The sequence below is a fragment of the Schistocerca gregaria genome, chromosome 1 (assembly GCF_023897955.1).
Source record: "Schistocerca gregaria isolate iqSchGreg1 chromosome 1, iqSchGreg1.2, whole genome shotgun sequence".
Classification (NCBI taxonomy): Eukaryota; Metazoa; Arthropoda; class Insecta; order Orthoptera; family Acrididae; genus Schistocerca; species Schistocerca gregaria.
The window spans coordinates 538,282,459-538,308,917 of record NC_064920.1 but is presented as its reverse complement, the minus strand read 5'-3'; the positions used below and the strand labels follow the sequence as shown (position 1 = coordinate 538,308,917).

The 26,459-nt window shown below is 44.0% G+C and overlaps 1 protein-coding gene across 1 annotated transcript in view; it reads right to left on the bottom strand.

The window, feature by feature from the left end:
- LOC126355586 (cGMP-dependent protein kinase, isozyme 1) overlaps window positions 1-26,459 on the bottom strand; it is a 1,149,467-nt gene that overhangs the window by 887,824 nt on the left and 235,184 nt on the right. Inside the window, exon 2 of the mRNA XM_050005953.1 lies at window positions 20,891-21,020. The gene's annotated coding sequence lies outside the window, so the exon portion shown is untranslated. The remainder of the gene's footprint in view (window positions 1-20,890; window positions 21,021-26,459) is intronic.

Below are 26,459 nucleotides of genomic sequence, written 5' to 3'. Positions count from 1 at the left end.
GGACGACGAGTTAGAATAGCCACTGCGTGACACAACTAATCATGCATACGATAATCGGACGCTCACCATAATTTCTTGCACACCGAAGCGGAAGTTGACCACCGCTCGACCAAGGGCTGCCGTGAAAAGCTGTTATGACGAGTTTGTTAAGAATCAGAACCAAGGGATGCTATTGACCTGAAGCCCCTGCAGCTGGTTCCTGAAACTGACAGACAGGAACCCAACCCGACACCACAGTGGACATGGACTTCTGGCAAATTCAGATGCTGAGAGCAAGTCGTGTCCCATGCATCGTGCAGATATAGCGTTTTCAGCGAGCAGTTTTTACGGCCGGAGCTGACACTAAATCCTACGGAACCCGCAGCGACCAAAAACGCAACTTTTAGCAGCCAGCCAAAGATAATGTTGGCCACGACGTCACGGCATTTACTACAGCCGCTGTCAAACACACTGCTCAACCGCCCGTCACATCTCAGTAAATTAGCTTACTATGCCTACTTTCTTTCACTGTTTTCGTATGGCATCATATTCTGGAGTAATTCATCGTTGAGTAGAAAAGTATTCATTGCTCAAAAACGTGTAATCAGAATAATTGCTGGAGCCCACCCACGGTCATCCTGCAGACATCTATTTAAGGATCTAGGGATCCTCACAGTAACCTCACAGTATATATATTCACTTATGAAATTTGTTGTTAATAATCCAATCCAGTTCAAAAGTAATAGCAGTGTGCATGGCTATAACACCAGGAGAAAGGATGATCTACACTATGAAGGGTTAAATCTGACTTTGGCACAGAAAGGGGTAAATTAGGCTGCCACAAAAGTCTTTGGTCACCTACCAAACAGCATCAGAAGCCTGACAGATAGTCAACCAACATTTAAAAATAAATTAAAAGAATTTCTAGATGACAACTCCTTCTACTCATTGGCTGAATTTTTAGATATAAATTAAGAGAGGGAAAAAAAACTAACTTAAATATTAGTGTCATGCAATATTTTGTGTAATGTAATATCGTGTACAGACATCTTTCATTAACCTGACACGTTCCACATCATTACGAAGTGTCGTATTTGTGATCCATGGAACAAGTATTAATCTAATCTAATCTCTAATCAAGAGCGCCACCTGACTGCGACAGCGCTTAAATAATGGCCACAGACCTGCTCTCAGCAGGTGACAAAGCTCTTGAGGAGCTATTGCGCCCAGAGAGGCTACTAACGAGCAGGAGCTATTGATATCAAAACATGCTGGCACTGCAAAATTACGCCCCCCCCTTTCCTCCCCCCCCCCCCCCCACCCATTTAGGATTGAACGGGTGGAGGTGGGTTGAGTGAACGGCTTGACTCTACCCCGGTATCCTGGTTACCAATGGCCACTTTGAATTGGTTTATATGGGCCGTAAAAAGATTTTGTGAAAATGGAACCTGGATCAGGAAACTGACCGGAGAGTTACCCCTAATGACATTGTAAGGTCCCACGAAACTTGAAAGCATCTCAGCGGTGATGCACTAAACACCTTTGCTTTGAGCCCAGAAATTTTTCAAAAACACCGTGCTACCCTGATTACAGCGAGCGGTCTGCCGTTATGTGACAGCTGAACAGTCGTCTTTGAGGTCTCCCAATTTTTCTTTAGGGTCTTGGGATCACTGTCCTTCAGGACCAAATCATCGATCCCCAACTAGTTAGAGAGGGGAGAATTTACTGTGCAAGTAAACATTCACCTGGCAGGAGTCGTCTTGTGGGCCTCATGCAAAATTTAACCAACTGATTAATGGATCCTACTTGGTCTGTGACTGTGAGTGAAAGATGGTAAGCGCGGACTTCAAATTTCGGTTTATCCGCTCAGCAAAAGATGGCTGCGGTTAGGGGCTGGTGGTTACGTGAGATATCCCACTGCCAAAACAGAACCTCTTAAATTCCTTAGACACAAACGCAGGCGCATCATCACTCACTAATACTCTGGGAAGGCCAAACACAGCAAATACAAGAGTCAAAAGCTCAGTCGCAGTTCCCGAGGTTCCTTACTTGCTCGTATTAGATACACAAGCCTAGAAAAGGCTTCAACTAACACGAAGATGCCTGGGGCGTGGCAAAGGGCCAAGATAATGGACAAAAATTTTCCAAAGGGTTTTCCTCCCGGGTTGAAGCTAGTTCCCCTTCCTGAGTGTTCTGAATCGGTTCCATACAACATTCTTGGCAGTGGCCCACGAGCTTCCGAATGCCTACTTAAGGAAGGCCATGTCAGATGCTGTTTATCTTCATGTTGGTCTTACATATTCCCAAATGACCCCAATATAAGGACTTATAAAAGTACTGGAATACGGCAGGAACCAACTACTTCGGAAGACACAACTTGTGCTTGTCGTCTTACCGAGTACGAAAACAAGGACTCATTTTCTTAAAGGTATACTCGGGAACGTCTCCACCTTCACACAGCTGCTGCCTTATCAGAGCTAACTGAGGCTCTCCATCCTGCTGCTCACCCGGGTTTCCAGACAACACCAGAACCTCCTCTGCCTCTGCTCCCACGCAAACATACTCCTCGATACATTTGCTAGATTCGCCCGACTCGTCTTCCGAGAACATCCGACTTAAGGCATCGGCCACTTGATTATCTGTCCTCCTGATGTGACGCACTTGGAAACAGAAGGCCGAAGTTCTTACCTGCCTCCTGTCTATACGTTCCGTCTTACGAGGCCGGGCCAGAACGAAGGACAAGGCTTGGTTGTCAGTATCCAAACAGAACAGTTCATGTTAAATATAAAACTTGAAACGTTCCAACTCGAATAACACCACCAGTGCGTGTAACTAGTACACTAGGGGGCAAGGCTCTCGACGCATCCAATTGGTCGTCCTTCTTCCTCGTTTTCCTGCAAGAAAACTGCGGCAATCCTGGAATGAGAAGCTTTAGTTTTGAGAACGAAATATTTCTCAAAATTTGGTATCGCCGAAACCGGTGCAACGTCTAACGCCACCTTCAGACCGTCAAAGAACGCTTGCTCAGATTCGCTCCAAACAAATTTCTCTCTTTTCCGCCTCAGTTGATTCAGAGTGGTCGCCAACCGTACGAAATTTGATGGAAGTTAACAACCGAACGGTACTCGTGACCTCCGGCCTTTGTCGCTAAAAATACCGGGGAAGGTAGAGAGACACAGATGGTGCAGTACCCCTGGACAATTCGGCTGTACCGCACCACATTCGGCCTTCCGGCCACTGTCTCGGTACAACTCGACCGCCGGTAAATAGACACGAGAGGCTAGAAGTCTAGGCCGGTAAACATAAGCTATTTACCGGCAGACCAACGGAAAGCAATGCACAGTACCGTGGCGCCTGCATCACTCCAGGCAGCGCCACAATCACGGACCTATTTCCTACGCCAACCACTTGCCACCTGGAAACTTTTAGTGTATGCTTCTGTTGGGCGTGTACTTAACCAGCTGCCAACTTCGTAACCAGCCAGTCATTCCGCGAGATCCGACACATTCCTCGACTTTTTCTCGTGGAAAAATAAAATCAGCGGTCTAGCTAAAATACTTCAAAACGTAATTAAAAACAGTCTTGACTGCAATAAAATCTTTATTTGAAATGGTAACCGGTTTCAGACCACTTATACCGCGAAGGCAGGCGGTGGCAGATGACGCAGCAGTTGTCATGGCTCCACTGCCACCACTTGACGTTCGTGAAGCCAAAACGCCGAATCCGTTCAGCGTCACCAGTTTACATTGTCTGTAAATGGTCACATTCTGACCAAACCCGGCTACCATTGCAAATAAATATTTTATTACATTCAAGACTGTTTTTGATTCAGTTTTAAAATAAGGGAAAGATGGAATGTGGAAAGAAGGGATGATGAGGTCCCATACTCCTTGACAGAACGTAGGGGACGATGCGGGAGACCCGCACCGCCGTACTAGGCAAGGTCCTAGCCGAGGTGGTTTGCCATTGCCTTCCTCGACAGTAATGGGGATGAATAATGATGATGATGATGATGATGATGATGATGATGATGATGATGATGATGATAACACCCAGTTATCTCGAGGCAGGTGAAAATACGGGATCTACAAGGAAACGAACTTGAACGAAATATTATAGAAGCGGAAGAAAAAGAAGATGAGTAACATTACAGGTGCCGGTACTTACACAAACAGAATGATACACTTTCAGCACTTTACTGGTCTCATACACACACGATTTTATGTATGTAGACTGAAGCAGAAGGTAAAAGTTTGTACCGAGTTGGGAATCGAACCTAACGCTTTTGGTTACTAGGCTGATGCGTTAGCCACTAAACCACCTTGGCACAGTCGTTCACTCAACTGCACGGATTACGCTGGCACGTCTCCCTGCTTGATCCAGTTTCTCATTGCCGCCGGCCGTTGTGGCCGAGCGGTTCTAGGCGCTTCAGTCTGGGACCGTGCCACTGCTACGGTCTCAGGTTCGACTCCTTCCTCAGGCATGGATGTGGGTGATGTCCTTACCTTAGTTAGGTTTCTAAGCTCTAGGGGACTAATGATCTCAGATGTCAAGTCCCATAGTGCTCAGAGCCATTTGAACCATTTCTCATTGCCGCCCCAGTCTACTTTAAATTCTTCCACACACACGAACATATTTGCCGAGGATCTCCATGTGCTGGAATAACACCTCAGCACCGAACGTAAATAGATCCAGCCTGAAACACAGGTGCAGGTACTTACACTTACACTTACTGGTCTCATACAAATGTGAGTTTACGTATATAGACTGAAGCGGCGAATGAAAATTTGTACCGAGGCCGAGAATCGAGCCCGAGTCTCCTGCCTACCAGGTAGGTGCGTTAGCTACAAAGCCACATTGACACACAGTTCCCACAACTGCACAGATAACCCTCGCATGCCTCCCTCTACGATCCAAATTCTCACTGCCGCCCCATCGGCATGATGAAGAATGTATAGGGATTCATCAGACGATGCAACACACTGCCACTGTGGAAACGTCCAGTGCTGACAGTCCCGTGCCCATTTCAGTCATAGATGCCGATGTCGTGGTGTTAACATTGGCAGATATATTGGTTGTCGGCTGCGAAGGCCCATCATTAGGAGTGTTCGGTGCACACATGTGCTGTGCTCAGCATTCAAACCTGATGTACGTTCGGCCACAGTTCGCCGCCTGTCCTGTTTCACCAGTCTGCCCAGCCTGTAAAGAGGGGCGGCTGCCCAACCCCACGACATGTGGACCTGGTTTGACCTTGGTTTCGCCACGTTGAAGACACTCACTACAGCACTCATTGAACGCCCAACGAGTCGTGCAGTTTTCAAAATGCTCGTGCCAAGTTTCTGGGTCATCACAACTATGCCATCGGTCAACCTCAGAAAGATCGCGCGCCTTCCCCATTCTACAGTTGGACAGCACACTTGTAAGATGTCAGGCAAATCCAACACCTTCCATGAAAACCCTGACATGATAAGCAAATCCAGTAGTACGTCACATAGCTCCGAATAAATCGTAACATTAAATTAACCAAAGTAATACGAGTAACGAGTGAGCAAATGGAATACCACAGACTAACACAAGAATGCCTAAATGCATGTCGTACCTTCCCACCATGAGGCAGACGCAGTTCCGAGGGGAGAAATGAGAACAGAAGCCGAGAGCAGAACCGTGTTAAGCTAGAAGGCCCTACGATAAGGGACGGACTGCACACCCACGTCGCCAGCTAACCACTAGGGCTCACCACCCACACGTTTTAGTGTGAGACTTTTTCGCGTCTCAGGTACGTCCAGGACCACCCCCCAGTCCATGTTAAAAGATAGAGCCCTCCAGAAGAACAGTATAGATCTTACGATAACGCTAAAAGGACCACACCAGCTGCAGGTTTTAGCATGAGACTTTTTAGCGTCTCTGTTACGTTGCAAACTTTAAAAACATTGCCCCACCACGATAAGTATAACGTTTCTCATTGGATAGACAGAATTTTTGTAGGCGGAGCTTAAGGTTAACATTGAGACCCTGATTGGTCAGATGAAAACACAGCCAGATAGTTTTTTTAAACCAACTTCGGTAAATTGTAGTAAGGAGAAGTTAAGAGAGAGTTAGTTCCGAGATGGCGAGGTGAGCGGAGCTGTGCTGCCCGCCGCTGCCCTGACGCTGCCTTAACACCGATAAGGTAATGAACGCACGCGATGCCGCATTTTTGAGCGCATAAGGCTTCACTCAGAACTGCAGGAGTCTCATCTGTTACACCCTCTTTTTGCGTAATACTAGTGTCGATCGTTAATTAAAACTCATGGTGTTCACATTTGCCACTTGAAGAACAGATCTGAAACGTGATGATTTTTCTTTTATATAGTTATTGAGAAGCCACGTCAGCCACTGTAATTTACGACAAGTTAGATAAGTAATTAAAGATAATTGAGGGTCACTGTAGACCCTTTTGATAGTTTTATCTTTTCTGAAACTTAAATTAAACCTAGATTATAGATGTGATATGGAATAGGTCATCCTTCGATCGATTGTAGAACTTGGAAACCCATTCAGGGAATATTCGTTCACATTTTTGTTGAACGCAGTTGGTTTTTACCATCCTGTATTAAAACATTTCCTTTTATCAATAGTGCAATTTATAAACGATGTTTTGTGAGTAGAATAAAATATCCAATTGTAAACTTAACTGCTTTTTCGACGTTATTTTACCAGCTAACTAAAAATAGGAAAGCCTTGAACCCCTTCCACTACATTTAGTTAGTATTAAGATTCTTTTACAGGGAGTGCAGTGGAGCTGACGCTGAAATCATTTAGTATTTAGTTATATCATCGCTAGTCTCACTGAACTCTTCTGAATTCTACATGTCATGTGTGGTCTGGCGTCTCCTTACCAGCAACAGGTCCCAGGTTCAAACTAGTCAATTCCCTAAAAGACACGCTCAGAGCATCGTTGCGCGAAAGTGGTAGGGAGACACGATATAGAACAAACAGACACCACCATGAATGTTTAGACACTCACTGACACTACGTGCCTGGTGACGCTCCTATCGCCTGGACAAGTCTATATGATAGCTGGTCCGCAGTCATAATATTCTGGCTGATTTGTGTATCATATAGAGAAAATACTCTCAGACTTTAAGAGGAATGTACTTAGGAACTTCAAATACTGAGCTACATGTAGTGCCCACGCTAAGACCGTCGAACAACGAGAGCGGTACATTTTCAGAAAGAAGTACATGCTCTGTGTTTAATGCAGACACAGATATGCTGCAGTACAGATAACAGATGCAACACAGTTTTCGAGTGAGTGGCGTGGAAGTTAGGAACTTACTACAAATTTGAAGTATGCGGCACACTACAGTTCTTGTGGGCGAAATGTCTAAATCGCACGGAGGTTTGCCGTGAAATTGTGGCGGTATATGCCTAAATGCAATGTCGCGTCCAGCCATAGAGAAATGGTGCCAACTATCTGGTGACGGCGCCAGTGTCATGGATGTTGCTTATCGGGTAGGAAGGAAGATTGTGCACCAATCGATATCCATCTTTTCTGCAGGCTGAGAGAAGAGCAAGGGAAGGAGATCTTCCGACGACGAGAGTGTTCACATACCGATTGTTGAATGGCTCCGTGACTCAGAAGAACGCACCTTATTTAGCTTATGTAGGGACTTCTCTGCCCTAAAAAACCAATTTAGCACACCACGATAATCCACTACTGTAGCAAGCCGCTTCCTGCGTATAGTGCACGCCAGACATACTTGGGAGGTTCCTACAACTCTCCACCCAATAGCGAAGGTCGAGAAATTGACATCGAAAATCATCACTGAATCGTCTGAGCCTCTTGTTTAAGCCTTCCACTCTACTCCATACCAAAGCTCAAGATCGGTTCTGTGAATGACTATAAAGTGCGATAGTTCTACTTCCAGCCTGTGAGCGAGGCTAGCTGTCTTCACCAAATCAGCCAGCCGCCTGTAGAAACCAGGGATCGCCTCTGAACCCAGGTGGCAGGCCTCATTATGCCTCCTCCCCGTCTCGGAAGAGACCACCCAGTAAGCATAGTGAACACTGGCCATCTTTAACGACAGGCCCATTATTTCCGTAAAGCGCTCCCAATGACAATCAATCAAACCGTCTTCACTTGCCTGTTCTCAAGAGGATCGGCCTCAGTCCCAGCAAGTGAGACACCCTGTGCTGGTTCAGAAGTACTCTCAGCAGCAGGCAATACGCCAAACCTGTTTTCAAAACAAAAAGGGACAGTCTTGCGGCCGATACCCACTTTCGTCTTGCACCCAGAGGTTTGTGACCCACCGCTGTTCACCAGTCACCATCATGTGAGTGTCGAAAAGCCGGGATGTTGGAACAGGAAAGTGCAGCGCTAGCAGGGGTCTCAGACGATGCTGTAGGTTCTAGAGGTGCCAAAGTGCTCTTCTTGGATGCCCCGGCGCCACCACAGCCAGAAGCCTGTCGACTGTGGCCAGTGCAGCTGCCAGCTGTTTATTTGCATTGGGAGCCCAACCGGCATCCGTACACAACAGGTGTAGTTTCTGTCCATCCGTAATGCCCACTCCCACACTGCTAATTAGAAGAAAGCTACGCTTCATCGATTTGGTAAGGAAACAGTGTGGATCTTTCGCCGTGTGATTTTCACATATTTTGCAACCTGAAGAAAGACACGCTTGGGACGTGGGTTTCAGACGGGCGAGGAAGTCAACAGTGGGTGAGGTTGTGAATCTGTCAGCTATCGATCACGTTCTACGAACCATTGATCGTCTCGTCTCCTAGTGGGATAAATGTATTAACAAGTGTGGTGATTATTTTTGAATGGAAGCATTCCGTGCCTGGTGTTCTTGTTTCATTTGAGTTCCCCTTACATAAAAGACTTCAAAACACAAGAGTTTCTTTCGTCGTGTGCCTCTGTTCCCTGCGTGTGCTGGAACCGTGTCCCCTCTGAAACAACAGCCTGACTTGACGGTGCCTATCACGATTGCCCTCCTGCAGCGGAGCTCAGTGCAGTCCGCAGTGCCGGCGTGACTGGGTCAACGTTCGCGTGGCGGCTGGAGTGCGGGCCGGTGTAGTGGCTCTACTATCGCCAGCGCCGCGTCGCGTGACCGCCAGCGTTAAGCCGGCCACTGAGCAGCAGTGACACGGCAGTGGACCGCGCGCGCGCAATCCCGCTGCCCGTGCCCGACGGCCCACATAAAGGCCGCCGGCAAGGACACGCAGCTAATCCTCAGCCGGCCCTGATGGCGACGGTAATGCGCTCCTAAGTAAGAGCAGGGGCCTCCGCGAGCTCCGACGTTAACTACAACGAGGAGAGGACCAACAGACCGTCTGGTTTACTGCACTAGGTCTGCCCATAAAGTAACACTACTCAGTTCTTTAAAATTCGAAAGGGTAATACATTTATGAAAAATTTACAAATTCAAAGATTTGCATCAGACAGTATTTGTCGACGTAGTCGTCTTCGTACTCAGTTCCTCTTTATGACCCGATTGATGGGCTTTCTGATGCGTTGGTCAAAAATGTCTCCCGCTGCCTATTTGAACCACTGTTTGACGGCCCTCTGGTACTCACCGTCGGTGGAAAACCTAATTCCACCCACAAAAAGCCGGCCGGAGTGGCCGAGCGGTTCTAGGCGCTACAGTCTGGAACCGCGCGACCGCTACGATTGCAGGTTCGAATCCTGCCTCGGGCATGGATGTTTGTGATGTCCTTAGGTTAGGTAGGTTTAAGTAGTTCTACGTTCTAGGGGACTGATGACCTTAGCAGTTAAGTCCCATAGTGCTCAGAGCCATTTAAGCCACCCATAAATAACTTCAGATAGATGATAGAATGATGATCGTAAGGTCGCAGATCAGGGCTGTGAGGGGAATGGTTAATCATGTCCAAACCAAACGAATACAAGATGTGCTTAGTAGTGGAAACGTGGTTTGTAGTGGAACCGTGCATTTTCATGCAAGAAGCACACTCCATTCGTTAACATTCCTGTTCTTTTTTGTTCTGTATCACCCTCCATAGTTCTTTTATCCTAGGATTTCAGAGTAACGCGCTGCATTAATCTTTTCGTCTCAGGGGTTTAGTGGACCATCCACCTTGGTCGCCAGCACGGCCAGTTCTAGAATATTTTTCCACACAAGTGACTTCTAACATGGCTCTCCCTTCACCCTCTCCTTGCCATTTTCCCCTCGCACACTTCCAGACTCGTCACTTTTCGCTACTAATTGTGATATACAGTGCATGCAGATCTTATTCTTGGTTGACCCTGGTGTCCATCTAAGTTTATTGCCCTACCGGTCTACTACTTATTGTGATACGACCGTATAGCAATCTTACAGTTGAGAAGCCTTCGACGCCCCTCTCAGTTGGGCACCGTAATCGACAGTTTCTGTAGCTTGGGCATTAAACCGGCCCTGGTCACCATTCATAATGTCATCAAGGAATAAGTCACACCCCAGTTCCAAGCGCTTGATAAATTTTCTTGAAGATGCGTTTTTGCTGACTCTGTGTTCAGTCAGTCAGGCACTTGCCACACGAATAGCAAAGGCCGCCAATTCGAGCGTCGGTCCGTGACACTGTATCAGTAATGATTTCAGGAAGAAGAGATTTGGAGTTTTCTGGAAATATCGCATTCATCTCGTCCACATCGACGGTCGCTACAAAATATTTTTCGATCTTGTTCACCGTCTCATGAGTCACGACTAAGGAGCGCCTACTCCTCTGTTCATTATGAACTTTCGTTAGCTAGCTTTAAGCTCACGATACCATTTGTACACATTACCATCACAATAAACAGTTTTGATTTTATTTAAAATCTAGAACGGCGTGTTCCCTTCGCAAAAGGAAACCAGGTTACGCTCCTTGACTCGCAGATGAGACAAACAAGACTGCAGTCTAATGCCAACACCTTGTCCTTGGACGCGGTACTGCCAAATTTGCCGAAAAAGTCCCTTTGTACCTCAGTGGCCTGGCCATGCCTCACAGAAACCAGGCAAAACTCAGGCCATCATACCCGCCCGGCGCCCAATCCCATTCTGCCCCCTTCCTCCTCCCTCTGCTGAACTCTGCGACACTAGTATCGTGGACGAAGACAATGAAATACTTTGGAGTCACATTTGACACTTAGACCCACGTGTGAAGCGGTGAAGAGGTGCGTTCGTTTAGAGGACATTCGCTGCCTGGCTATGGGACACACGCACCAGCTGCACTCGGTCCTCAGTCCGTGATCGACATAGCGTGATCGAACGTTGGTCTCACGCTATATACAAGGCGTTCATGTGGCTGCTCACTGACTACGCAGCTGGTGCCTAGGGCAAGATTGTGGAACAGCATGTGGATCGGCTCCAGCGAGTCCAAAACCGCACTCTCAAAATGGCGCTGCACCTACCGCCGGAGTATCCAACGAAGCTGGTTCACCAGATGTCAGGCGATCCGTACCTGCGGGAGCACTTCTACTCAATGTCCCGAGGCTTCTTCAAGAAGTCAGAGGTCTCCCAGAACAGACACATCGGGACGCAAAGATCACCGGCGCTTCTGTGCCCATTGGGCAGATTTGCAACGCACTTAGAGTGCGGGCAAGCTACAGACAGAACGAAAGGAAACAAGGAGCAAGAAAGCCACAGGCATGCATAAAGTCAAATTTAGGAGTACCCAAAAATAGGAGGAACAACCGAAAGCTGTACCTTCCTCCAAACTCTGGGCAAAATGTAACATAGTAACTATCTCTTGGCTGCTATGCAGCTATCCAGTCATAAGCACTTCGTACATACCTATATTATACACGATATTTTAGAAAAGGGTGTCTTATCCTTCAAGACCTAATGAAAGGATTATAGTCTATTTCTCAGTCATTATATCTGTTGAACATCTTAACGGTATGTATGTATCAATATTCGAAGGGTTTCCTCCTCGATACTTTTAGTTTAGTTTTAATAATGTCATGATCCGTAGATCATTTTCCCGATTATTTTATCGATATGATGTGGAACAAGTCAGATTACAAGATATATATACACACACATGCTAATATTAATATTACTTAAATTTTTAGTTCTACACATGCAACTACATTTAGAGGTACATTTCTTTTTACCATTTCTTAAACAGAAACTCTGCCATGGAGTAGAAGGAGTTGTCCAAAAGAAATGATTTTAAGCTAGATTTAAAACTTGATCTGTACCTGCCAGACACTTTGTGTTGTTGGACAAATAATCAAAGATTTTTGTTGCTGAATAATTTTCAAATGTGTGAAATCTTATGGGACTTAACTGCTAAGATCATCAGTCCCTAAGCTTACACACTACTTAACCTAAATTATCCTAAGGACAAACACACACACCCATGCCCGAGGGAGGACTCGAACCTCCGCCGGGATCAGCCGCACAGTCCACGACTGCAGCGCCTAAGACCGCTCGGCTGCTGAATAATGTACTCGTTTTTGAGCAACTGACAGCTTCAATAACGGATAGAAGAGGTAATTTTCCCTCTAGTGTTGTACGTATGAACATCATTGCTCTTCGCGAATTGAGATGGATTATTTGTAACGAATTTCATTATCGAATATATGTGCTCTGATGGTGCGCTTAAAATACCTAACTCCTTGAATAGGTGCCTACATGACGTCCTGCGCTGAACACCACTTATTATGCTCAGTGCTCTCTTTTGTGCAATCAATACTTTATGTCAAAGTTGTGAGTTACCCCAGAAAACTATTCCATAAGACATTATTGAGTGGAAATATGCAAAGTACGTTAGGAGGCTGATCTGTTTATTACGAAGACTAGCGATTATAAGAAGAGTGAAAGAAGACGACTTACTTGTTTGAGAAGCTCAGTACTATGCCTCTTCCAGTTCAAATTGTCATCGATGTGAACACCCAAAAATTTGGAGAAATCTACCCTGTTAACTCAGCCCTGTTCATCTGCTACATCAATTGGCGGTATGACTCTATCGGTGTACAAAACAGTGTGTTTTCAAAATTAAGGAAGAGTCCATTTTCTGAGAACGACTTAATAATTCTTTGAAAGACATCCTTAACAATATCTTCAGCTACTTTTTCTGGAACGGGATTTATTATAACACTCGTGTCATCTGCATAAAGTACTGGAAAATACGCAGTCTGATCAAGTGACTTCGAATACGGATTAGTCATTGCATGTCACGTGAGTAACCATCAGGGACATTTCAACCCTCTTAAAGCTACCCAAATGGACTATTGGTGCTGTGATTGTGAACTATAAATGCGAAGGAACAATCGCAGCTAAACCAAGACGTCACGTACCGACGGACAGGAATCGTCGAGCACTGCGGAGGGTGGTTATGCTACCAGAAGTTCAGCTAGCGCACTGTCTGTGCCTTGGAAGTTAAAAATTATGAGGTGCGGTTGTCGAGCAGCTCCTGATAAGCCCTACATTTCTTGTACTCGGTGTCACACGACGCTTGAAGTTGTGTAAAGAGCGATGCCTCTGGTCAGTGGATTACTGGAACCGAGTAATTTGGAGTAGCGAATCACGTTATACCCTATGGCAATCCTATGGAAGGATCTGTGTTTGGGGTACGCCAGGAGGACGTTACCTATGATCGATCATGTGTAGCGACAACAGTGAAGTTTAGATAAGGTGGTGCTAAGGTACTGGGATGTGTTTAGTGTGTGGTGCCCTTATTGGTTTAAAGACAACGCTAAATGGGGAAGGATATAAACATATTTTACAACATAATCTGTACAGTAACTCGCCAGGTTTGCCGCGAGCGCTAATGCGCTGCTTCCTGGACTCGGGTTGGCGCGCCGGCCCAGGATCGAATCCGCTCGGCGGATTAACGACGAGGGCCGGTGTGCTGGCCAGCCTGGGTGTGGTTTTTAGGCGGTTTTCCACATCCCACTAGGTGAATACCGGGCTGGTCCCCATGTCCCGCTCAGTTACACGACTTGCAGACATTCGAAACACGTTCGCACTATTTTATGATTTACACTAGATATAAACATAAGGGGTACTCTTATTCCATCCCAGGGGCTACAGGATGGTGGCAGGAATGGCATATGGCCACCCCTTCCAATTAAAGTTGCCAAATCCAATTGCAACCACCCCGACCCCGCGAAAAGTGCGGAGCTAAGGCGTCATCAAAAGAAGAAAATAAGTTTAATTTGTACAGTAGAGGAAAAGATCGCAGGCGACCACTGTGTCAGCATCACCACATACCTTTTAATAAGGCAACATCTATGAGGCAATGGTTTGTGAACAGCAAGTTCCTGAAATGGACTGGTCTACCCAGACTCCCGACCTCATCCGAATGGAACTCTCTTGGGATGACTTAGAACGTCGACTTGGTTTCAGACCCCAATGTTCAACATCAGTACCTATCCTTGTCCCGGCTCTTGAGGGAGAATAGGCTGTTATTGCTCCCTAGAAAGTATCTCCAGCAGAGTGCAATCCGTCGTAGAGAAGGACGGACACACCCAATCTTAATGCCCACTAAGTATGTACAGATCCAGCCGCATCGAGTGTTACGCATGAAGTTTTCCCTTATCCGATATGAGGACTTTATACAGAAACTGCAGGCGTCTCACGGCACTTTTGTTTATGATCTAGCATTTTTCTTTCACCCAGGCTTTATGGACTGTCGAAGGTAAACAAGAAAGATATCCCTCTTAGCCCAATGACAGCAAAATCAGTTCTCCCACCCTCATACAGGCAAACCTTCTGGCAGGGTTATTAGTACTCAGACTGGGACACTGCGAACGGCACGTTATTAACTAGCAGTCATTTGTTGATACTCTCAAAAAATAATTGATTGTCTCGACGTTGCGCCACCTTTTATAAGGGTGCCTGTACAAAACTCTCTGAATCTTTTGGACCTACATTTTTCACCTATGATCATCTACATCTACATGGATACTCTCCGAATCATGTTTAAGTGCCTGGCAGAAGGTTCATCGAACCACCTTCACAATTCATTATTATTCCAATCTCATATAGCGGGCGGAAAGAATGAACACCTATATCCTTCCGTACGAGCTCTGATTTCCCTTATTTTATCAAATTCAAATGGTTCAAATGGCTCTAAGCTTCATGAGACTTAACATCTGAGGTCATTAGTCCCCTAGACTTAGAACTACTTAAACCTAACTAACCTAAGGACATCACACACATCCATGCCCGAGGCAGGATTCGAACCTACGACCGTAGCAGCAGCAGCGCGGTTCCACACTGAAGCGCGTAGAACCGCTCGGCCACAATGGCCGGCCCTTATTTTATCGTGGTGCTGACGTTGTTCCCTCGTGTCTCAACGACATCCTACTTCCTGTACCGCGACGAATGACTTGAGATGGCGGAGAGCGTAGCGATGGAATGCCCACTTGCGCCAGCCACTGCAAGCTTTTTCGTAGAGAGCTTTGAGAAGCAAGCTTTAAACTCTGCGACGTTGCGTACGACTTGCTTCCTACGGCACGTTGGCAACACATTCCTGATGTGAGTTCACAGTGAAAATGTACTCCAGCAGTCCCTCAGTCACACGAACGGTGTCCGCCCCAACATTAAATTTACTAAATTCAAAATTAACAGCCTCAGTTGCGGAGTTACCTAGATTTACCTAGGTTTCAATTGGGATAACCCAACCTTCTTCAGAATTACGCTTACTAATGTTTGTCCATAATGGACATTGTCAAACTAAAAATACAAATACACCAAGTGTCATCATATTTTAAAAACTTACCTGAAGCTGCCTCAGCCCCACTTCCCGACCGCGATGCGGCAGCCACGAGTGTTGTACTGGAACTGACAGTAACATCATGAGGCCCGTCTAAGCGGAAGCATTACTTCGCGCCTGCGCATAAACTGTGTGATGTGTACTTTTTGGGGCAAGACGCAACCTAACTCTTAAATTAGAATTTACAAAAAAATGATATGAAAAAAGGTGCAAGTGAGGAAAAGGGCGTATATATTAACCTGTGCAGAGCGTATTTGGAACTACTGTCTTAACATTTATTGATTATTCTTTGATCTTGATATGAAAAGGACATCACGTGCTTACAATGTGTGACCTGTCTAGGACAATATTGTGCTTAAGCAAGAAGTTTAATCACCTAATAAGAACATAGGTGTGGGAAGGACATTAGAATGCCAACATCGTCATTATTATGCCTAGGTGCATAATTTTTTTCAGTTAAGTTTTTAAAATATGACGACACTTGGTGTATTTGTACTTTTAGTTTGACAATGTCCATTATGGACAAACATTATTAAGTGTAATTCTGAAGAAGGTTGCGTTATCCCAATTGAAACCTAGGTAAATCTAGGTAACTCCGCAACTGAGGCTGTTAATTTTGAATTTAATATTTATACAGTTGCTGACAGGGCCGCGAAATGCTGAAAGTATTGATTAAATTTACTCCCGAAATGGGACGGGATGACAAGCTACCATTCTTGGATAGTTTACTGGAGTGAAAGGCAGGAGACTATCTTGGTCGTTTAGTGTACAGTAAACTAATGCGCTCTGACCAGTAGTTGAAGGCAATGTAGTTTCAGTACTCTGTACACAAGGAAGCGATCCTCTATTAGCACAGAGAATAGAGTATTTCTGGTGATCACAACCGTCTACAGACAAAACTGTAGTGTTTTGACACACTTTCAGAGAAAATTACTTCTGCTAGTAAGACACTGCAAACACTTTCACGTGTCACCGACGAAGGATGGATCGTGAATCTGCAGAAGAGGTCAAGCTGGCTGTATTCGTTCCATACAGCGGGTGAACGATGTGCGCCGCAGAGACAGGGACTGACACAGGTGTTCCGATCCGACTCCGCGATACGAGGTGTGTTGTGGCCTGTTAAAGACAATGTAGGTATTCATATTCCCAGCGTTTATGGTGTCCTCTTTTAGTTAAACGGTGGTTTTGATCTAAAGTGTCTTCCATATTCGTTAACAACTGCAGTAGCACCACTTTTATAAAATGTTTCTAACGCGAAAATCCTTTCTTATTTCGCCAGCCTTGTGACAATTCGGAAAATTGTAGCGGTAAACACTTCTCACAGATCAAGCTTTCGACAACTGACTAGTTTGATTATTGTGTTTGATTTGCTTATCACTGAAATGTATGCCAACTCGACAAGGCGTAAGTATCAGCATTTGATAATAACTTAACGTGTTAAAATTTCCTACTGTCTTACTGTTACTTTTTTTTAACCAACTGTCCAGTGAATTTTGCGCCATCCTGTATGCACGGTCTGCGCATACAACTTGTTTAGTTGACGGAGGGCGCCGTGCTCTGTCTCACTGGACGCCGTCATTGTGTATTTTGGCCAAGAGTGCACCGAGCATTGAAGTTTGTGGACGAACATGACGTGTAGAAGTTGTCTACCTTAACAGCGTTGTAGACTCAGTGCTTTCAGGTAATCCGTAATGACCATAATGTCTCAGGTTACGGCTTCTTGCTGTCACGTAATGTAATTGTTCCTGAAGCAATTGCTAGATTTGTTGCCGCGATTGAGACTGTCATGTATAATCGGATTGCATACGAATTCATTTACTTGTTGTGCTCTAGTCGTAACCGCCGCCAGCGTGTGTTGCTAATCTCAGTGAAGCTGATGCACGCTGCGTTAGCTAATACTTGCGCATGTGCCATTGGGCTCACCTTCATTACTGTGGCATCCTTTTCTTACTTCTTTCCGATTTATTCGGTGATAGCCATTGCCCACACTGCATTAAAAACACGTACAATATACACGATTGATTCTACTGATTTACGATGATCCTGCGCTGGCCGCATACATTAGTGAAATATTGTACTTCATTAACATTGCGTTGTTTCAGGTGTACTATTAGATATTTTGTGTACTGTATGAAGGACTGGGAAGTCGATCAAGCGAGTATTTGCAGGTAACGGACGGCACCTAAAAATCATGAGCATTACAAAAGGGAAGAGAACACTTCTGATAATTTCGGTTGATGATGATAATTTTTAATGCTGATCTCGCTGCCAGATGGAGAAGCAGAATTTGTTCAGTAAATGTTTAAGCTCATTACTGGATTGTGTACCGAGTACAAGCGGTGTAATGTACTCACGTGTTACAATCTGTTGGGTGATACTATTATTTACGTTTGTGGCGTTTTCATTGAAAATTGCAACGTTGGTAGAATTATTAGCTGTACAATTATGCCAGCGAAAGACCGGGACATGTGAATATTCTGATGTCTGTAGTGTAATTTCGATTCAGACAAATTATTCGATGCTCTTGTAAATAACTTTTTATTGCGTTCAATCGATTTTTAATTCGGTCAGCTTGTTTTTTGTTGGATCAGTAAGTGTTTTAAGAGCAGTTCAATAGCCTTGAGCTACTGCTGGTATGAATCATTATCATGTTTCAGCATAATAATTTGTTGTTATGAGATGTTTGATGGTGAAGGGCTATTGTTCTATGGAATACACAGTTGTAACTCGAGTAAAATCCATGTCCGCCGTATTGTTAAGAGACAGCTAGCGAGAGGCTAACAACAAATGCAGTCCCAGCTCACATATTAAATTGTCAACAAAATGGCCACTGATGCGTATGTAGACCGAATACAGCAAAGGCTTCGTGTCAGTGTGTAGGCAACTTCGCCCTGTTCGGAGACCACAGGATCACGCCACGTGATGTCACATGGCGGAGGAGTGCGTGACTGCGGCCCGTTGCATGTTGACTGTTGCTCAGTGCGGGCCTGTCGGGCCGCCAGTTGTGGGGGAAAGTCAACAGTCTCGCTAAGTCACTGGATAATGCAATGGCCAAATAAGCAACTGAATTTGTTAAATAAACTATCGGTCACAGTTTAATATGGCATCACGTTTTCTTGTTTTTCCAGTTGAAACCTATTGATATTAACTGTTAGTAAATTGCCTATTGGCTTCTGTCTCGGGTTCTTTGGCCGACGTTTGACGAATAAATCAAAACAAGAATCAAAACAAATGTTTAAGACAAAATGTAGGTAGTTTTTATGTAGAATCTGATTCTACAATAAAAATGGGGGTTCCCATTTGAAATTTTAAAGTTGCCTCCCTCCTCACCCTCAGGGGGCTGGGGTGGCGGGCTAATTTTAGCACCCGGAGATGTCCCCCTCGAAAATAATAAACTTTGAATTCTACACATTTTTTTCGTGGGAAGCTTATTTTTCGAGTTATTCTGGTTTGTCAACTTAACATTTACACCCTGAGTAAAACCGAAACGATCATGATTAACAGGTGAAAAAATTTACAAATGTTTTTTAAAAGTTATAAAGAGACAGATTTATCATGGTATTTACGCAAAGTAAATTGGTTGGTTATATTTTTAATTAAAATGAAAAAAACTGATAGAGAAAAATAAAACTAATGTACCTATTTACTACACGTTGCAGACACAGAGACGTTCTTTAAAAAGGAACTTTTTACACCACTTTTACTAAAACTTTGGGGGACGTTTAGCGTGGAAAATGTTTTTGTGGCACAGAAACGTTGTGTGATCTGTAGGGGTGAACGGTGTGCGGATAAAAATAGTGTTCCTTGGGAAGTATCTATGGACATGAAGGTAGGTGGTGTGTGGTTATTTGTTAGTATGATGAGAAGGGATAGTGGAACACGGGGAGGGAAGAGAGATAGGGAGCCCTGATATGAGTGGTATGAAAAGGGAAAAGGAATACTCATAATTGATACGAGGTATAAATAACGGGGCGGATTTCATTGTCTAGGACTGGGAGTTTGAACCACAAAAACGACCGTGCTCGACAACGTTTCTGGCTGCATTACGTATCGTCAAATGGAGAGAGGTGAGAAGTCGTACTACACCCCGGATCCGTATTGCACAATGTCCACAAGCACCAACAAGCATCCATTAGTTGTTAGCCGTGCAACGCCCTGCTCCAAGAACTCCTTACCAACCATTCGGCCAACACTGGAGCACGTTGCAGAGCATGCACTACCTTTCATTGTGATCACGGACGTTTTTACCAACCATGCATTGCTTTCCTAATGTACGAGGGACCATCACAAATCGCTGTAACTTCAGAGACTTCGAATAAAAGTGTCATTTCTCCACGTCTTTTTCCGGATTTCTTTCAGTTACCTTCTGTACATCCTTACGTTTTCTACACCAATGAACAATTAAAATACTTAAACTTTTACAGAATTTACTGTAACATAGAAAAAGCAGCAGAGGAACAGACTTAATAATAATTATTGCAATTACGACGCTGTTTGGTAAAGCCGATGTATCTTACAACAGCAACGAGCGTTATCGGTAAATAGTACAGGGTGTAACGGGTATAAGCGCATGTATTTCTACTGGTGACTGAGACCAGCGTACTGAACAACATTACTTCAGTATTCACATCATCTGCAGACTAATAATTATAGCCATTACAAGTCGTATGGTTTTAGGTTGGGTGGTACACCCAAGTACACATGGCAAGACTAAGCCGTTATTGCTTACTTTACCCCGGGCAGCACTTCAGGTGTTGAAGTGTGGACTTGTAATCGCAAAACGGTTAACCTGTACCGAAACGCATAGTCCTCCTAGTGCAGAAAGTTAAGACAGTGCAGAAAACATCAGGTCGTATAGTGTGTGACATATTTGTGGGAAGACTGTCTGGCGCAGAGAAAAAATAGCCAACACGTCGATGTACATACATATTAAGGTACCACACATAAAAATATCTGCATACTCGTTACATCCTGTATGTTTGTCCTTAAATTACTTGCATGAATACTATATAAACGTACTAATATTTTCTCAGAGTCAATAATGTTGTCAAACGAAGTGTACTGCAGTTCCTCCACCCCTCCCACTCGCTGAATTTTCGTGATTTTTGTGTCAACAAATACACCTGCTGCACAGTGGTCGAGTTACATCAGATACATAACATCCATCACGGCACTTGCAAACAGCGGTAAGAGTGTTGGTACAGGGCGAGAGTGCGGCCGTACTCACGTGGTGAGGCGTGGCGTCCAGGTGTGCGTCAGCGTGGGCGTAGCGCAGGATCCCGGGGGCCGGCCGGCTGGGGCGTGGGGCGAACGTGTCCGCACTAGGGCTGGCGAACCGCGGCGCACACTCGCGGGACCTGACACACACAGAGGGCGCTCGTCAGCACTCGCGGTCTGCACTGCTCTGCGTACCAGACCGAGCCTGTTCCTTCGTCTACAAGAAAAGACAGTACGCAGTAGGGGAGAGATAGGGGATCTAATATCAACATCGGAATTTAGGAGGGGCTTGGAAGACTTACAATCAAAAAAGGCAGAAGGAATGGATAACATTCTATCGGGATTTCTAAAGTTATTGAGGAAGTGGCAACAAAACAATCATTCACATTGGTGTGTTGAATGTACGACGCTGGCGATATACCATCTGACTTTCGGAAAAACACTATCCACACAATTCCCAAGGTTGCAAGAGCCGACACGTGCGAGAATGATCATACAATCGCCTCAACAGCTAACGCATCCAAGTTGCTGAAGAAAATAATATACAGAATAATGGAAAAGGAAACTGAGGATCTGTTAGATGACGATCAGTTTGGCTTTAGGGAAGGTGAAAGCACCAGAGGCGAAGTTCTGACGTTGACATTGAAAATGGAAGCATGACTGAAGAAAAGTCAAGACATGTTCATAGGATTTTTCAACCTGGAAAAAGGGTTTACAGCGTAAAATAGTGCAATATAGTCGACATCCTGACAGAAATAGTTGGAAGCTATAAGCATAGACAGGTAATACACAATATGTACAAGAACCAAGAGGGATTAATAGGACTGGAAGACCAAGAACAGAATGTCCGCATTAAAAACGGTGTCAGGTAGGGATGTATGCTTTCGCCCCAGCTGTTCAGTATATTCGCCGAAGAAGCAATGACGGAAACAAAAGAAAGGTTCGAGAGTTGAATTAAAATTCAAACTGAAAATATATCAATGATGATTCTCTGATGGCACTGCTGTCCTCAGTGAAAATAAAGAAGAATTACAAGATACGTTGCATGGAATGAACAGCCTAATGAGTGCAGAGACTAAATCTAAGATAGACGAAACTAATGAGAAGTATCAGAAATAAGAAGAGCGTGAAACTCAATATACTGGTGATCTCGAAGTAGACGAGGTTAAGGAATTCTGCCACCTAGGCAACCAAATAACCCATGCTGCGCGGAGCAAAGAGGACATAAAAAGTAGACTAGAACTGGCAGAAAGGGCCTTTCTGGCCAAGAGAAGTCTGCTAGTATCAAATATAGGTCTCAAGCTGGGGAAGAAATTTGTGAGAATGTTCAGTTGGAGCACAGAATTGTATGGTAGCGAAACATGGACAGCGGGAAAATTGGAACAGAAGATAATCGAAGGAGATGACATGTGGTGATAGAGAAGAACGTTCAGAATTAGGTAAAAAATGAGGAGGTGCTGCGCAGAATCTGGGAGGAAAGGAACATGTGGAAATCAGTTGCAACAAGAAAGGACAGGATGATAGAACGTCTGTCTAGATATCAGAGAATAGCGTCCGTGGTACCAGAGGGAACCGTAGAGACTAAAAGTTGTAAAGCAAGACAAATTCAGCAAATAACTGAGGATGTAGATTGCAAGTGCTACTCTGAGATGAAAAGGAGGGCGCAGGAGAGCTTCTACCTGAGTGCAGCTCCAAGTGGTGCTGAGGGGCGAGAAGGAAGAGGAAAACGAAGGCTGCAGCAGAACGCTGTTAGAGTAAGGCATTCGCCTTGTCAGACGCCAAATCGTTTGCTGATTAATTTGCGTTAAATTAAATTTAAATTCTGCATTGGGAGTAGTATGGCGTCCAGGCACTTATCCAAATAGAAAAAATTGAGAAGTCACTCGTTCAACGCCAGATGTTAACTGTCTTATTTGTCGTAATGTTTAAGGCGAAGCAGAATATGCCATCGTACTATTATGAGCTGGAAAAACATTTATTGCAAAGTCATTACAACAGCATCCACAAATTTGATACAATGCATTTCTTTTTCTGTCGGACGATTATGAATGGTGGCTGAACCGAAGGATGCCATTAGAGAATAAATCTGAGTTCAAGGTAACTAGAGTGGCTACAAAATCTTTTGTTGTTGACATCAAAAATTATTTTAATTAGTTAGTAATTAGTGCGCGGATTTTTCGTGCGATTAATCTTAGCTATGTAGAACGCATCATTCTACTTTCATATTACACCTTCAAGAGAGCATTATCTGATTAAAAATAGCCGGACACTTGTTAGTGGACATAGTGTTCCATCCTTCGCCTGTACATGATGATTCAGATGCCCCTAACAATTTGTTCTATGCAACTCGTCCTACGTCCGTATTAGGAACGGTATCCAGACAGGCGAAAGCCACGTAATCTGTGGCGTCGATAGTTACGGTGCCACAATGTAGGTTCACGCTCTCATAAGTTGGCACTACGAGAGGAGACTGACTACGCCTCCCACAGCGCCCTCTGGGCGACGCTGTGGAGCTCAGCGAGTGCCGTCTTGATTTGTGCCCACTGCATCAAGAGCACACGGCCTGGAAACATCGCTTCGACTACCGAGTGGGCTAGCTTGCTATTGAGACTTTGATCCGACGTGGACTACGGCTTCACACCCACGAGCTCATCCTAGTTAGGGACATGCAAGTCTCCAAAACAGCGACCAATTGAAAAACTTGCATCACGGCGTTGAGCCACACTGAATATTATTATTATTATTATTATTATTATTATTATTATTATTATTATTATTATTACCTCCAAATGAACTAATTCTGCTTGCATATTAGATAGAAACTATAGTGGACCTAATATTGAGCCTTATGGAAGTCCATAAGTGATTTCTTCGCAGTCAGAAGACTGTCCCCGTGTTACATCTGCTGAATTATTAATGCCAGGATAGGGATGCACTAAGCTTCGTGAAGGCAGTTGCAGAGTAACATAGATGCGAAGTAGCAGCGCCAAGGTTTAGGTTGCTAAGAATTAGTTTAAAAACGGTGTGCTGCTCATATTCCATGAAGAGTGGTACAACATGCTATTTCCTTCCATACGCGTCTCACGAAATATCCACAACGAGAAAATCACATAAATCAGAGCTGGATGTTCATCGACAACAATTCCTCCCACGCGTCATTCGCATATGAGACTGGAATGGGGTAAAAGACATTAGTAATACTGGTATCCACAGCCACTCACTGTATGGTAGCTAGATGAATATGTACTGTATGTAGATGCTCCTGCATACCGCATTCAAAACACGCTGTAAGATCATTGTGCATCATGTTAACCAATTTTAGGAGACACCCAGTCAGACTATCGCAAACCTGAAAGTGTGTTCCATGCGTAACACAGCCGAGCTCTTTAAAACTTGAGCTGAAGTTACGCGAAACACAAGATTTCATGAGACTTTCCATGGAAGGCTGCAAAATGTTGTAGAATCTCTACAATAGTTTTAGTCAAATTTAAGACGGCTTAAAATTTAAATTAGTTACAGTGTGGGTTACTAAGGATTAGAAGTACAGGTTATAGTGTTTTTTCATGCTTTTTAAATTACTCACCTGAGTCATTCGCCATTTTCGTGGTAATGAAATCAGAGCGGGACTGAAATTAATGACGAAGATGTGAGCGCTATAATTTTTGAACAGTCTAAGTATACCGAGTACCATCTAGTGATTCCGCACAGAAGTTATTAATACGTAAAATGCCAACAAAAATCTATGCGTCAAATTTGTGTAAATTTAAACGCCGTATTGCTAAATAATATCGCCTTCTACGTTGATTATTTTTTTCATTAAAAAGAGCAGGTGCTCTTTATGGTAGAAAAGATTGTACACTAATGCAAATATTCAGTAAGCGTTGTTATGTTTAATATTTTATAGTTTTTGTATATTTGTTAATATTTTTAATTTTTTACGATGGTGGACATCTAGAGACGAAATCAAAGAGCTAACACCAACTCACACACATGATTCATACAACTGTGCTTCTTTAACTATTGGACATATCACCAACAGTCGTTTCTAGACGCATGCTGCATATTGTGCGCTGCTTTTTAATGGTACTAGTGGCTGCCTCGTCGTTAGCTTCGTTAGCCTGATATTTCGTGGTAGCTGCCAACAACTAAAACACAACACGAATTTCGAAGAATGTGTGTGAAAACGACTGCCTCTGCGTACCTGTCGGGCACCTAAAGATTAATGCATGTTTGGCATCTATGCGTAAGTGGTAGCTTATTCTTCAAGACTTCCATACCTCAATCGGTAAAAACAAAACACTTATAGGATCGTTTTATTATTCGTCCGTCCGTCTGTCTGTCTGCACCTATCTCTGTGTCACAGTGTTAAAAACCCTTTTTTTCTCAGGAGCGGGTGGACATATCGAAATTTATCTCACATACTGAGATCTATTGTCTCTTGGTGATGTAAAACACTGATGCTTCTAAGTCAATTTAGTCAAAAGATACTTCCATTGATATCTCATATTTTAACACTCGAAAACTCACTTCTTAAAACCTACAAGACTACTTCCCGTTGGCCTAGAATCATGAAATTTTGCAAGAAGCAATGTTTGAAGGCACAAGTAGAGCATAACATCCGAAAATTGTTAATTTGTAATTAAATCATACTAAAAAAAAGTATTTTTGTGATTTGTTACCAGACTGTCTATCTGCCCCTCCGCCTGTTAAGAGCCCTTTTTCTCGTGGACGCGTCGACGTTTCAGATTGATATTGATGTCACATACTGAGGTTTGTACTATTTTGGTGGTGTAAAAAAGTTACGCTTCAATCAATAAGTACGGCAATTTTGTCACCTATTTTGATACTCGCAAACTCACTCATTAAGACGTATAACGTATTTTCTGTTGACGTACAATCATGAAATTTGGCAAGAAGTTAGGTTTCACAATACAAGTAAAGAGAAAAAAACAAAATTCTTTCGTCATTTGCTATCCGGCTTCAAACTTGACATTAAAAGATTCTCGAAAGTCTTGGAATCCCTGGGGCCGGTATCTTGCCAGTGTCAGAGTCGATAACATTATCTATTCCCGGAATGGATGAACTTCCTGTATACATAATTAAGTTAGTACGAAATCCTCAGTACAGGAGTCCTACTCGCACCTGGCCATTTTTTTAAATTTTTTTATTTATATTTATTTATTTATTTATTTATTTATTTATTTTTGGTTATGTGAGCACTCAGATGGGATTGTGATGGAGCGCCCTTTGTCCTCTGTTATTGCCAGTCTGTCTACGGACGATTTCGAAGAACGTGTCCTGGAGTCCCCGACATTAGACCTTCGTCCTTTTTTAGACATGTAGACGAAACTTCAGTTGTTTGACCTCGCGGCAGCGATAATTTGAAAAGCTTTTTAGGACATATGAATTCAGTCAACACAAATATTCGGTTCACTATGGAGGTGGAAAAGATGCCAATTCACACCGTTTCGTAACTTCAAGCTGATAGTTACCACCATCCGGCTCAGTGTGAAGTGGTACCAGCGTTCCTAGACTAAGTTTTCGAAATTCCGCTTTTTCAGACAAAATAATTCCCCAAC